Source organism: Phyllobates terribilis, unplaced genomic scaffold (assembly GCF_046119375.1).
Source record: "Phyllobates terribilis strain yellow unplaced genomic scaffold, ASM4611937v1 Scaffold_4__5_contigs__length_816908805, whole genome shotgun sequence".
Lineage (NCBI taxonomy): Eukaryota > Metazoa > Chordata > Amphibia > Anura > Dendrobatidae > Phyllobates > Phyllobates terribilis.
The window spans coordinates 660,290,996-660,304,536 of NW_027362764.1; the positions used below are offsets into that span (position 1 = coordinate 660,290,996).

The window sequence follows — 13,541 nt, forward strand, 5'->3', positions numbered from 1 at the left end:
ATATCACCGAGGCCAGGCACCGCAGTGACACATTGCTGCCATCCAGGACTTTACCTTCTGCTTTCCTACAAAATATCTATATACAGGTGCATCTCACTAAATTAATATATCATCAAAAAGTTAATTTATTTAAGCTCTTCAATACAAAAAGTGAAACTCATATATTACATAGAGTCATTACAAACAGAGTGATCTATTTCAAGTGTTTATTTCTGTTAATGTTGATGATTATGGCTTACAGCCAATGAAAACACAAAAGCCATTATCTCAGTAAATTAGAATACTTTATAACAACAGCTTGAATTTTTTTTTTTAAATCTGAAATGTTGGCCTACTGAATTGTATGTTCAGTAAATGCACTCAATACTTGGTCGGGGCTCCTTTTCCATCAATTACTGCATCAATGCGGCGTGGCATGGAGGCAATCAGTCTGTGACACTGCTGAGGTGTTATGGAAGCCCAGGTTGCTTTGATAGCAGCCTTCAGCTTGTCTGCATTGTTGGGTCTGGTGTCTCTCATCTTCCTCATGACAATACCCCATAGATTCTCTCGAGTTTGCTGGCCAATCAAGCACAGTGATACTGTTGTTTTTAAACTAGGTATTTTATTACTTTTGGCAGTGGGGACAGGTGCCAAGTTCTGCTGGAGAATGAAATTTCCATCTCCAAAAAAGCTTGTCGGCAGAGAGAAGCATGAATTGCTCTAAAATTCCCTGGTAGACGGCTGCGTTGACTTTGATCTTGATAAAACACAGTGGACCTACACTAGCAGATGACATGGCTCCCCAAACCATCACTGGTTGTGGAAACTTCACACTAGACCTCAAGCAGCTTGGATTGTGTGCCTCTTCACTCTTCCTCCAGACTCTGGGACCTTGATTTCCAAATGAAAATTGGAACTCTGGGACCCTGTGGAGTGTGTCAATGACTGCCTTCTGGACATCTGTCAAGTCAGCAGTCTTCCCCATGATTGTGGAGCCTACTGAAACAGACTAAGGGACCTTTTTAAACGTGTAGGAAGCCTTCACAGGTGTTTTTTTGTTAATTATTCTAATTTACTGAGATAATGACGTTTGTGTTTTCATTGGCTGTAAGCCATAATCATCAACATTAATAAAAATAAACACTTGAAATAGATCACTCTGTTTGTAATGACTCTATATGAGTTTCACTTTTTGTATTGAAGAACTAAAATAAATTAACTTTTTGATGATATTCTAATTTAGTGAGATGCACCTGTGTGTGCATCTCACTGACCAATTTATTTATTTTTTGTACAAAGTTCTCATTTTTTAACGACTAACATAATATGTATATACACTGCTCAAAAAAAATAAAGGGAACACTTAAACAACAGAATATAACTCCAAGTAAATCAAACTTCTGGGAAATCAAACTGTCCACTTAGGAAGCAACACGGATTGACAATCAATTTCACATGCTGTTGTGCAAATGGAATAGACAATAGATGGAAATTATTGCCAATTATCAAGACACCCTCAATAAAGGAGTGGTTCTGCAGGTGGGGACAACAGACCAAATCTCAGTACCAATGCTTTCTGGCTGATGTTTTGGTCACTTTTGAATGTTGGTTGTGCTTTCACACTCGTGGTAGCATGAGACGGATTCTACAACCCACAGAAGTTGCTCAGGTAGTGCAGCTCATCCAGGATGGCACATTAATGCGAGCTGTGGCAAGACGGTTTGCTGTGTCTGTCAGCGTAGTGTCCAGAGGCTGGAGGCGCTACCAGGAGACAGGCCAGTACACCAGGAGACGTGGAGGGGGACGTAGGAGGGCAACAACCCAGCAGCAGGACCGCTACCTCCGCCTTTGTGCAAGGAGGAACAGGAGGAGCACTGCCAGAGCCCTACAAAATTACCTCCAACAGGCCACAAATGTGCATGTGTCTGCACAAACAGTTAGAAACTGACTCCATGAGGGTGGTATGAGGGCCCGACGTCCACAGATGGGGGTTGTGCTCACAGCCCAACACCGTGCAGGACGCTTGGAATTTGCCACAGAACACCAGGATTGGCAAAGTCGCCACTGGCGCCCTGTGCTCTTCACAGATGAAAGCAGGTTCACACTGAGCACATGTGACAGATGTGACAGAGTCTGGAGACGCTGTGGAGAGCGATCTGCTGCCTGCAACATCCTTCAGCATGACCGGTTTGGCAGCGGGTCAGTAATGGTGTGCGGTGGCATTTCTTTGGAGGGCCGCACAGCCCTCCAGAGGTAGCCTGACTGCCATTAGGTACCGAGATGAGATCCTCATACCCCTTGTGAGACAATATGCTGGTGCGGTTTGCCCTGAGTTCCTCCTAATGCAGGACAATCCAGACCTCATGTGGCTGGAGTGTGTCAGCAGTTCCTGCAAGATGAAGGCATTGAAGCTATGGACTGGCCCGCCCGTTCCCCAGACCTGAATCCGATTGAGCACATCTGGGACATCATGTCTCGCTCCATCCACCAACGTCACGTTGCACCACAGACTGTCCAGGAGTTGGCGGATGCTTTAGTCCAGGTCTGGGAGGAGATTCCACAGGAGACCATCCGCAACCTCATCAGGAGCATGCCCAGGCGTTGTAGGGAGGTCATACAGGCACGTGGAGGCCACACACAATACTGAGCCTCATTTTGACTTGTTTTAAGGACATTACATCAAAGTTGGATCAGCCTGTAGTGTGTTTTTCCACTTTAATTTTGGGGGTGACTCCAAATCCCGGCCTCCATTGGTTAATAAATTTGATTTCCATTAATGATTTTTGTGTGATTTTGTTGTCAGCACATTCAACTTTGTACAGAACAAAGTATTCAATGAGAATATTTCATTCATTCAGATCTAGGATGTGTTATTTGAGTGTTCCCTTTATTTTTTGAGCAGTGTATATATTATACATATACATTATACATACACAAACTTGGAATCACTATAATTGTATCAACCTGAGAAAAAAAATGTTGCCAGCCCATTTTTATCTTGCACTAAAAGCAGTAACAACAAAACAAAAATGGAGGGAGTGTTTTTTTCATCATTTCACCGCACTTTTACAGTACATTAGATGGTAAAATGAATGATGTGTTGTTAAAAACTGCAACTCACTTTACGAGCGCGTTCACACAGGAAGGTATATATCGGAGGGATGCTGTGCGGTATTTTAGCAGCTAGCACTCAGACCAATGTTGCGCTATGGGGCAGTGCTGCTGAGCAGTTTTTTTTCTCACACCTATTAGCATGAGAAATAATTCCTTGGAATATATATTTCAAGCCTTTGTTTGTTCTTTTACTTCTAAAACAATAAAGAATAATCATAAAAGAATAAAGTTCATATAAAGAGCCGGTGATATCGGATCCAGAGCGCTGTAGTGAGGCTGTCACCAGCTATCTGCGTCCAGCACCACGCTCCCTGCTCCGGGACCTGTGCGCACAGTGTGACCAGCGCTGACTGCACATCTCCAGCACTGCGGCTTCTCACGTGTCCTCTCCTTCCCCCTCGTTCTAAACAAAGTATCAAACAATGAATTAGTTTCCACAAACAAGTGACAACCGTCCTCACACTGCGTGTAGCCAATCACGGAGCTTCTTACACAGGAGACAGTAGGGGGAACGGATGTTATCTGCACGCTAATTGGCTAGTTTCTCCCTGGAGCTGTGTGTGGGCGGGATGTGAAGTTCAGAGCGGCTTTCTGGGCTCATTGAGCGGTTACCGAGCATCTGTGCACCTGCAAGGTAACTGTGTATATATATATATGTATAATAGTATACCTGACACCCTGTATATATCTATACCAGCATATCTGACACCCTGTATATATGTGTAGTCTTGTAACTGAGCACCTGGCACCTTGTATATATCTATAAAACCTGACAGCCTGTATATATGTATAATATAGTAACTGAGCACCTGGCACCCTATATATATATATATATATATATATATATATATATATATATAATGTATATACAATATTATAATACCTGTGCACCAGACGCCCTGTATATATATTTATATATGTATTATATTATATACCTGTGCACCAGACGCCCTGTATATATATTTATATATATATATATATTATATAATATACCTGTGCACCAGACACCTTGTGTGTGTATCTATAATATACGGTATGTATAATATTATATCCGTGCACCAGACACCCTGTATATATGTATAATATAGTACCTGTGCACCAGACACCCTGTATAATGAAGATCCTCACCAAAATCCACAATTTTTATAAAAATCTGCCATCCCTGGTCCAGAGATTGTGAGACTTTTGAATTAGTGCTCATATCATTTTATCGTCTTTGCAAAGGGGACATTGCTCATTGCCTTTTAAAATTTTGCTGCTAGTGGCTATAGACAGATGAGTCTTGGGTAGGATGAGTTAGCCAGGCTAGAGACTTTCCTTCTAAGGACTCATTCAGATGTCCTTAATTTTTATTGTACATAAAAACGCAATCCTTTGTCCATCAATGTTTGGTCATTGTTAGTTTTTCCCATAAGCATACCTCTCAGCTTTTGAAGAACAGAAAGAGGAATAGATTATGCTGCGCACTATGTGTCAGATTTTGTTCACGCCCCTGGCTACTTTTTTGGTCATTCATTCACAGTCGGAGCTGCCAGAACTTTCTAATCTATATGTAGCTTCACTATACACCATCTTGCTTTTTTTTTATGTGAGTAAGGCCGTGTTCACACAGTGCAGAAATACTGTGTTCTTTGTTTTCTGCAGATGTCCGCTCCAAACTACACAATAACAAACTTTCCCCTTTATTTGATGTGTTTTTGGTGCAGATGTGAAGCCTCATTTTTAATGTGTTTTTTTTTATAGTACAGAAAAGCTTTGATTCTGCACTTAAAAAAAGTGTCTGCAGTTTTTTACATGTGTTATATTTAGGCTCCACATAGAAGACAAGAGAGAGAGAAAAAAAGACACCAAAAACGCACAGTTCAGCAGCGTCTTTAGACGCCCCCTGTGCGCAGTTCTCATGAAATCACATCCATTGCTTGGACAGTTAAACTCAACAGAATTTTTGTGCAAAACTAGCAGCAGAAAATACGCAGCATTTACGCTACATTAGAACAAGGTCTAAATTTCCAAGCAAAGTGTACGTGAGTCCATGAAATCTTCACCCTCTGTGCGTCTAAACTAAATTTAGACTCTGAGGTTTTGGTGCATTTTTTCTCTATAGGCTTCTGAAAAAAAAAAAAAACTTGAAAAATAATATAACGCTGTTGCCTTTTTAAACACAGAATCAAAGTTTTTCTGTACTATTAAGGGTTGAGTATTTAATTGCAGAAATTTCTGCCAAGTTTCTGCATCTCTAGGAGTTTGTTAGCAGCAAAAATTAAGTGGAAAAAAACGCACATTTTTGGTGTGTTTTTGCATGCGTTTTTATGCGTTTTTGTACAGCAATGAATGCTTTTTGGAGCTAAATAAAGATATTTGAAAAAAGAAACGTGAGACATCGCTTTAACCTTTGGATTAACGTCAGACTTGGGGTGAATATATTGGGTTAATTTAAAAGATTAAAGAATGTGTTTGTTTTATTTCAAATATAATGTTTTATTCTCAGTGTGTGTGTGTTTAACTCTTTACTTACAAGTTTATAAGTGTCTGGCTGACACCTTTACATTATTAAACCTAGGGCTTGGTGTCAGCAACAGCTGCTGACACCAACCCCTAATCCCATTACCCCAATGCCACTGCACCAGGCCATGGGGAAGAGCCTGGGTTAAGTGCCAGAATTCTCACTTCAAATATGAAGTGCCATTTCTGGGGCAGATAGGACTGGAAGGGGCCTAGGCCAACATGTCCTCTGGCTATTAATAACAGCTCACAGCTGTTTGGTTAGCCCTTACTGGTTAGATTACAGGGGGAAACCCAGAAGAAATTGGTGTAGGGTCTCCCTATAAAATCGAACTAGCAAAGGCTAAACAGACAGCTGCGGCTGATATTTATAGTCAGGGAAGGGGCCATGGATACTAGCACCCTCCAAGGATAATAACATCAGCCCTTAGTCGTCCCAGAAATTGTGCATTATTAAGATGCACCATATCTGGTGTTTAGCCTCGGCTCTTCGCACTTGCCCTGGTGCAGTGGCAAGTGGGGGTAATATGGTTGGGGTTCATGTCACCCTTATATTAGCAGCTGACATGAATCTCAGGGGTTAGTAATGGAGAGGCGTCTATAAGACACCCCCATTACTAACCCCATAGTAAAAGTTTGGAAATAAACACACAGCATGTAAAAAAATCCTTTATTTGAAATAAAAGTACACATGGTTTTACTCATTTATTTAAAAATAAAAAACACAGTTATACTCACATAACGCCTAATCCCAGAAGCTAATGTCCCCTGTAAAAAAAAACAGAAAATAAAAAAGCTAATTTATACTCGTCTAACACCTAATCCCAGAAGCCATTGTCACTTGTCAATCTCTGACTGCGGCATTTAATATCGCCGTGCCGTAAGGATGTCACGCTCATCAGCACCTGTGCCAGCGGTCGGCGTTCATAGCAAGTTAGCATTTCGGCTACACACAGGCGATCAGATAATCACAGGTTCTAGTCTCCCATGGAGACTATTGAAGCATGTGAAAAGTAAAATATTTTTTTTTGAAATATTAAAAAATATAAAAGTTTAAATCGCCCTTCTTTCGCCCTATGCAAAATAAACCAATACAAAAAAAAAAGAAATATAAACATATTTGGTATCGCCGCGTTCAGAATCATCAGATCTATTAAAATATAAAAAGAATTAATCTGATCATTAAATGGCGTAACGAGAAAAAAATCAAAACACCAGAATTACTTTTTTTTGGTCGCTGCAACATTGCAATAAAATGAAATAACGGGCAATCAAAACATCTACCCCAAAATGGTATCAATAAAAACATCAACTCGGTGCGCAAAAAATAAGCTCTCACCCAGCCCCAGATCCCGAAAAATGGAGAAGCTACAGGTCTCGGAAAATGGTGACTTTTTTTTTTTTTTTTTTAAAGCAAATTTTGGATTTTTTTTTCTACCACTGAAATAAAAAAGAACCTATACATGTTTGGTATCTATGAGCTCGTAATGACCTGGAAAATCATAATGGCAGGTCAATTTTAGTATTTAGTGAGCACTTTTTTTTTCAATTTCAGCGCACTTGGAATTTTTTTCCCGTTTTCCAGTATACGATATGGAAAAATCAATGGTGTCTTTCAAAAGTACAACTTGTCCCGCAAAAAATAAGCCCTCACATGGCCATATTTACAGAACAATAAAAAAGTTATGGCTCTGGGAAGAAGGGGAGTAAAAGACGAAAGAGCAAAAACGGAAAATGGCCCGGGGGTGAAGGGGTTAAAGCACCACTCCAGTGTTTTTTTTTTCTATTTCAGCGCTGGAGTGGTGCCACTAATGTAAAGTCCCTGACCCTAGTATTATGCTTACCAGCTGCCGTCATTAGCTTTTTTTGGTGCCGCCACCTTGTGACCGCAACTGCTGATTGACTGGAAGTCAGAGGTAACGGTCACAAGCTCTCAATATAAGTCTATGAGCGCCTCATTCTGGCTCTCATAGACTTACATTGAATTGTGACATCCGACTCGCCCGACAAACATTGGAGCAATCCGGCAAGTCACAAACTGCTGGAGACAGACCAAAGTGGCTTCAAAAAAAGATGAAGACACCGGCTGGTAAGTATAATGCTGGGGGCAGGGAACTTAGATTAGTAGCACCACTCCAGCTCTGCAATAAAAATAAAACGCTGGAGTAAATGGTGCTGTCACTGATGAAAAAATAAATAATTACAAAGTTTCTCCTATATATTAGAATGTTAAAACTTATATATTGTGGTATAGCGACAAGCTCGGTGGTATACGGAGGTAAACACGGGATACTGTCTCTTTAAATTTTTGGATTAGTTTATTCAGCAGGCATAAACTACCCGGTAGTCCATAAAGAAAAAAAAACAGCCCATTCTGCTCAAGAGACAAAAACAAAATGCAAAACTTGCAAAAGAGTATGTATCTTGGCCAAGGTCTGGCCACTCATGATTAGCCACACACAGGTTCAGCACAGCACGTGCTAGCTCCACTCTGGAGCAGGTTTCCCCAGTTACTGACCACACCTGAATATCAGGGCTGGCTATTTAAAGCCCAGACTCTCCCTGGATTGGAGATAGGGTGGATAACGTCCTGCCCTGCACTTCGTTATCCACTAAAAGCATGCCCTTGTAAACATGGTCCTGTTAACTCTCTCTGCACCGAATGTGCAGGAGACACTTCCATGTTTTCAAATCACTGAAGCGAAGAGTCTCAGTGACACATATCTCCCTTCCGACACACTACCAGTGACTTTTTCACATATTCCCCCCCCTCTGCCCAAAGTTGGGGGTTTTGGCACCTTCACTCGCTAGAAAGGGAAATCTGGACAGGGCATCAGCATTAGCATGCAGTTTCCCGGGCCTGTGCTCTACCAAAAAACTAAAGTCTTGGAGGGCCAGGAGCCATCTGTTCACCCGGGAATTTTTCCCCATCGGTTCTCTCATCCATCTCAGGAGGGCATGGTCTGAGACCAGTCTGAATTTGCGGCCTAACAGGTGGTACCTAAGGGTATCGTCCACCCACTTGACGGCCAGGCTCTCCTTTTCCACAATCGCATAATTCTTATCGCTGGCCGCCGACAGTTTTCTGCTCAGGTACAGAATTAGTTGTTCCTCCCTATTTACCTTCTGCGATAAGACTGCTCCTATTCCGACATATGATGCATCTGTCTGGAGCACAAACTCTTTACGGAAGTCAGGCGCTATCAAGACGGGCTGGTTACATAGGGCACGTTTCAGCTCCTGGAACGCTATCTCTGCCTCATAAGACCACTTAGCCATCGCCGTCTTTGTACCTCTAAGTAGGTTGGTCAGGGGTGCCGCTATTGTGGCGAAATTCGGAATAAAGCGCCGATAATACCCCACAATACCCAGAAAGGCCCGTACCTGTTTCTTGGAGGCCAGTTGCAGGCAATTCTGAATTGCCTCCACCTTGTTCATTTGCGGTGAGTCATTGGTGTGATATACGAGGGGAGGTATGTGTCACTCAAGTTGCTAGCCTATGTGAAATGAAACCTACAAAATTTCTGCCAGCATGTTTTATGCTGGGGGTTAACTCTCTTAAAGGGTGTGTTTTTTGTGAATGGCAAAGAGGGTGGGAAGCCATTCACACTACCTCCCCTCAGGGTGTGGCTGAACAAGGTTTAAATGCTCAGTCACTATTTTTCCTTTCTGTAGTGTGTGTTCTGGAGAGTGAAGTCTCCAGGCTGTGATGGGCTGAAGCCAGAGAGCAACACTGGAGGACTGGTGTTGCTGAGACTTCACTGTGCTACCTGGAGCTGGCAAATCCTTGCTGGCTAAAGGACTCTGTTATACTTTATCTTTTGTTTTCCTGTTAACTCCACGAGGGACTGTTGATTTTTATGGTACGCTGCTGGAGTTTATGCCACACAATAAACCTGCAGGAAGTTTACCCAAACCGTGTGTCCTGTGTCTGCCTCTGGAGAGCCGAGCAAGTCGCTTTACCACAGTTGGTGTGAGCGTGCTGGTAAGATTCCAGGAACACATGTACCTTCCATAGAGAACGGTGGATGTCCTGGGTGAAGGCCGTCAGCCAGCCAGAGATGTCCGGCAACATGAAGGAGCTTATTAAGCATTTAGTCCAGAGCCAGCAGCAGCAACATCAGCAGCAGCAACATTAGCAGCACCTGCAACAATTACAGCAACACCAGGAGCTACAGCAGCAGCAGATCTTGCAGCAGCAAGCTCAACAGGAGACGACCAAACTGTTACTACAACAGACTCAGTTGCAGCAAAAGGCGCAGCAGCAAGAGCAGATACAGCTTCTGGCAGATGCCATCCAGGGTAGAGCAACCGCCCCACCCCCAGGGCCGACTGATGACTCACAAGTCCAGAAGGCGGTAAGACGGGCCATGCAGAAGATGACCCCTGGGGATGATGTAGAAGCCTTTCTGACAGTCTTTGAGAGGGTGGCTGATCGGGAGAGACTTCCACCACAACAGTGGTCAGATGTTCTGGCGCCATATTTGTCGGGTGAACCCCGAAAGGCATATTATGACTTGGCACTGCAGGATGCCAAGAGATATGCCAAACTAAAGACAGAGATCTTGGCACGCCTAGGAGTAAATAAGGTGGTGAGAACCCAACGAGTCCACTACTGGGCGTATGCCTGTGACAAACCCCCTCGCTCGCAGATGTTTTACCTACTGCATCTCGCTCAGAAGTGGTTACAGCCAGAGTCCTCTACTCCAGCCCAGATGATAGAGCGGGTAGTGATTGATAGATTCATGCACTCACTTCCCAAGTTGGTACAGACTTGGGTTGCCCAGGGCGATCCCCAGAACGCAGATGACTTCATTGGCCTGATAGAGAGGTACCAGGTGGTTGAGAAATCCGGGAAACCGGATATAGTTACTTCCCCGTACTGGGATACCCAAAAGAAGGCAGGTTCACCACGGAAGGGGTTTAGAGCCACCACTGGGGGGTGTTCCACTTCCACAGAAGGTGCCGCAAGGACTGTTGTTAAGGATATAGTCTGTTGGCGGTGTCACAACCCTGGATACATAGCCCTCCGGTGTCATGTGTCCCTTGAGCCCATGGACTGCAGCCTCAGCAGACTGTGTTCCTATTATGCTTATCCAGCCTGCAGTGTGGACTGTCGACCGGTGAGGGGCCACAGGCATGTACCGTGTCCATTAATGGAGTAAAGGTGCTTGGACTGTTAGATTCTGGGAGTCTGGTGACCTTAGAGCTATCCTTCACCAACAGGTAGTCCTTTCCAAAACTGTTTGCGTTCGGTGCATCAATGAGGACGCCAAGGACTACCCCGTGGCCATAGTGACAGTGGAAACAGACTGTGGTGCCCAGTCCAACGAGGTCGGGGTGGTTAAGGACCTGATACATCCCGTCATACTGGGCCATCATTTTTTTTTTTTTGGGACTTTTGAGGAAAGGATACAGGATTAAGTAGCGTGGGCAAAAGCCAGGTTCCTGGAGAAGAACCCCCGATGAAGTCTCAAGTGGATGAGTTCCCACTGTGCGTCCTTGCCAGCTATGAGGGCGAGACGGTGACCGAGGAGGCCAACCTCCCTGAGTTAGATGGGACCTGACCTTAAAGGGGGCGTTTGACCAGGTTACTGTATGTAATGGGGTTGCCCAAGAGCTGGGGGCCGACACCAGGTTCCCCCACTTTGCAATTCAGGGATAGTTGTTATATTGGGTGGCCAAACTAAGTGGCGGTGAGATAGTGAAACTGCTGCTAATGCCAGGGCCATACAGACGGAGTGTACTATATATGGCCCATTCACATGTTCTGCGGGTACACCTAGGAGAGGATATTAAGAAGGTTTTATTGGTCAGGGTGTTATCGAGAAATGCTGAACTATTGTAGGTCCTTCCCCACCTGCCAAATAACTGCTCCTTCTTCCCACTTCCGTAGTCCATTAGTTCCACTACCAGTGATAGAGGTCCCTTTTGAGAGGATTGCTATGGACCAAGTAGAGCCCTTAGTCAAATCAGCCCGAGGTCACGAATACATTCTGGTGATCATGGACTATGCGACCCAGTTTCCAGAAGCGGTACCGCTAAGGAACTCTTCGAGCAAATGCATAACCGGGGAACTGGTCCATATATTTGCCAGGACTGGTCTGCCGAAGGAAATCCTAACGGATCAAGGGACCCCGTTCATGAGAAAGGTAATGAAGGAGCTGTGCAAGGTCCTCCAGATTACCCAGCTGCGAACCTCTGTTTACCATCTTCAGACAGACGGCCTAATAGAGCGGTTTAATAAGACCCTGAAAGCGATGCTCAAGAAAGTCATAGAGAAGGATGGACGTGACTGGCACTACCTGCTGCCGTTCCTGCTCTTCTCAGTAAGGGAGGTTCCACAAGCCTCTACCAGCTTTTCTCCGTTTGAGCTGCTGTATGGACGGCATCCGCGAGGGCTCCTGGATATTGCTTAAGAAACCTGGGAAGCCGAGGTTACGCTACACCGGAGCATCAATGAACATGTCACCCGGATGCAGGAAAGAATAGCAAAAATGATGCCGATCATGAAGGCTCACCTCCTCCAGGCGTAGAAAGCCCAGGCCAGGGTCTATAACCGAATGGCAAGGCTGAGGCAGTTTCAGCCCGGGGACCGTGTGTTGGTGCTAATCACAGTTGAGAGCAAGTTCCTGGCCAAATGGCAAGGTCCATACAAGGTGGTGGAGAAAGTCAGCGAAGTTAATTACAAAGTCCACCAGCCTGGCCGAAGAAAGCCGCACCAAGTATACCATGTGAACTTGCTCAAGCCGTGGAGGGTCCGGGACCCTGTGGAAACTCCTTGCCTGGGAGCTGCTTCCGAAGGCTAGGTGGAAGAGGTCGCTATAGCAAAGACTCTATCATCGGCCCAGAAGCAACAGTGTCGAGAACTACTACAGCGGTATCGGGAGCTGTTCTCAGAGTTGCTGGGGCATATTCAGGTGGTAGAGCATGACGTGCTAACAGAGCCACATGTGTGAGTGAATCTGAAGCCATACCGGCCGAGGTGAAGAGGAGGTTAGACCTCGGTGTGATAGAGGATTCAAAGAGTGGGTGGTTGAGTCCAATCGTCCTCATGCCAAAACCCAACAGAGCGTGTAGGTTTTGTAATGACTACTGCCGGGTGAATGAGGCGTCCAAGTGTGATGCGTACCTGATGCCCCGTGGCGACGAACTCATCGAGAGGCTTGGACCGGCGAGGTACATCACCACGCTTGACCTGACGAAGGGCTAGTTGCAGATCCCCATGTCCCAGACGGCCAAGGAGAAGACGGCTTTCTCGACACTTGATGGGTGCTTTCAATACACTCGGATGCCGTTCGGACTACAGGGGACCCCAGCCACCTTCCCGAGGGCTATGGATCGAATCCTAGCCCCACATAAGAAGTATGCCACAGCCTACCTTTTACGACATTGGGTATTTTGCTTGTCTTTGGTTTTTCTCTGTCTAGTGGCCTTATGTGAACATGCATTTACATTTTGCATGCACATCAATTTACATTTCAGTTCAGACTCCCAGGTTTTTTATTTGTAGTTTAGTGTGCTTCAGTGCATATATGGGTGTGGCTGCCCTTTGTCTGAGCTGAAAGGTTCATTCTGCCTCTCCTCTCAGGTCCATGCTTCTACTAGGAGTTCAGTCTCTCTGCCCTTTTCCATATGTATGTCACTTGACAAATGGTAAGGTTTTAATATTAGAGTTAGGACTGTCCCATAAGGGTTGCCATGACGTTGCGGGATGGCTTTTACATTATTTTGATCAAAATTTATGTTAACTAAATACCCTTTATTATTTATCATTATTTTTATGCACTGTGCGATTTATCCATTTACAGTACTTCCAGGTATTTGGGTATTTTGCTTGTCTTTGGTTTTTCTCTACCTTTACGACATTGTAGTCTATAGCCCAGACTGGGCTAGTCATCTACCTAAACTACAGATGCGCTAAGGAAGGCAGGATTTACTAT

At 44.4% G+C, this 13,541-nt stretch overlaps 1 protein-coding gene across 2 annotated transcripts in view; it reads left to right on the top strand.

The window, feature by feature from the left end:
* The first annotated feature begins 3,631 nt into the window (after positions 1-3,631).
* Positions 3,632-13,541, top strand: part of LOC141264476 (uncharacterized) — a 497,614-nt gene continuing 487,704 nt past the window's right edge. For both annotated transcript variants that reach the window (XM_073676751.1, XM_073676752.1), the window contains exon 1: positions 3,632-3,730. The gene's annotated coding sequence lies outside the window, so the exon portion shown is untranslated. The remainder of the gene's footprint in view (positions 3,731-13,541) is intronic.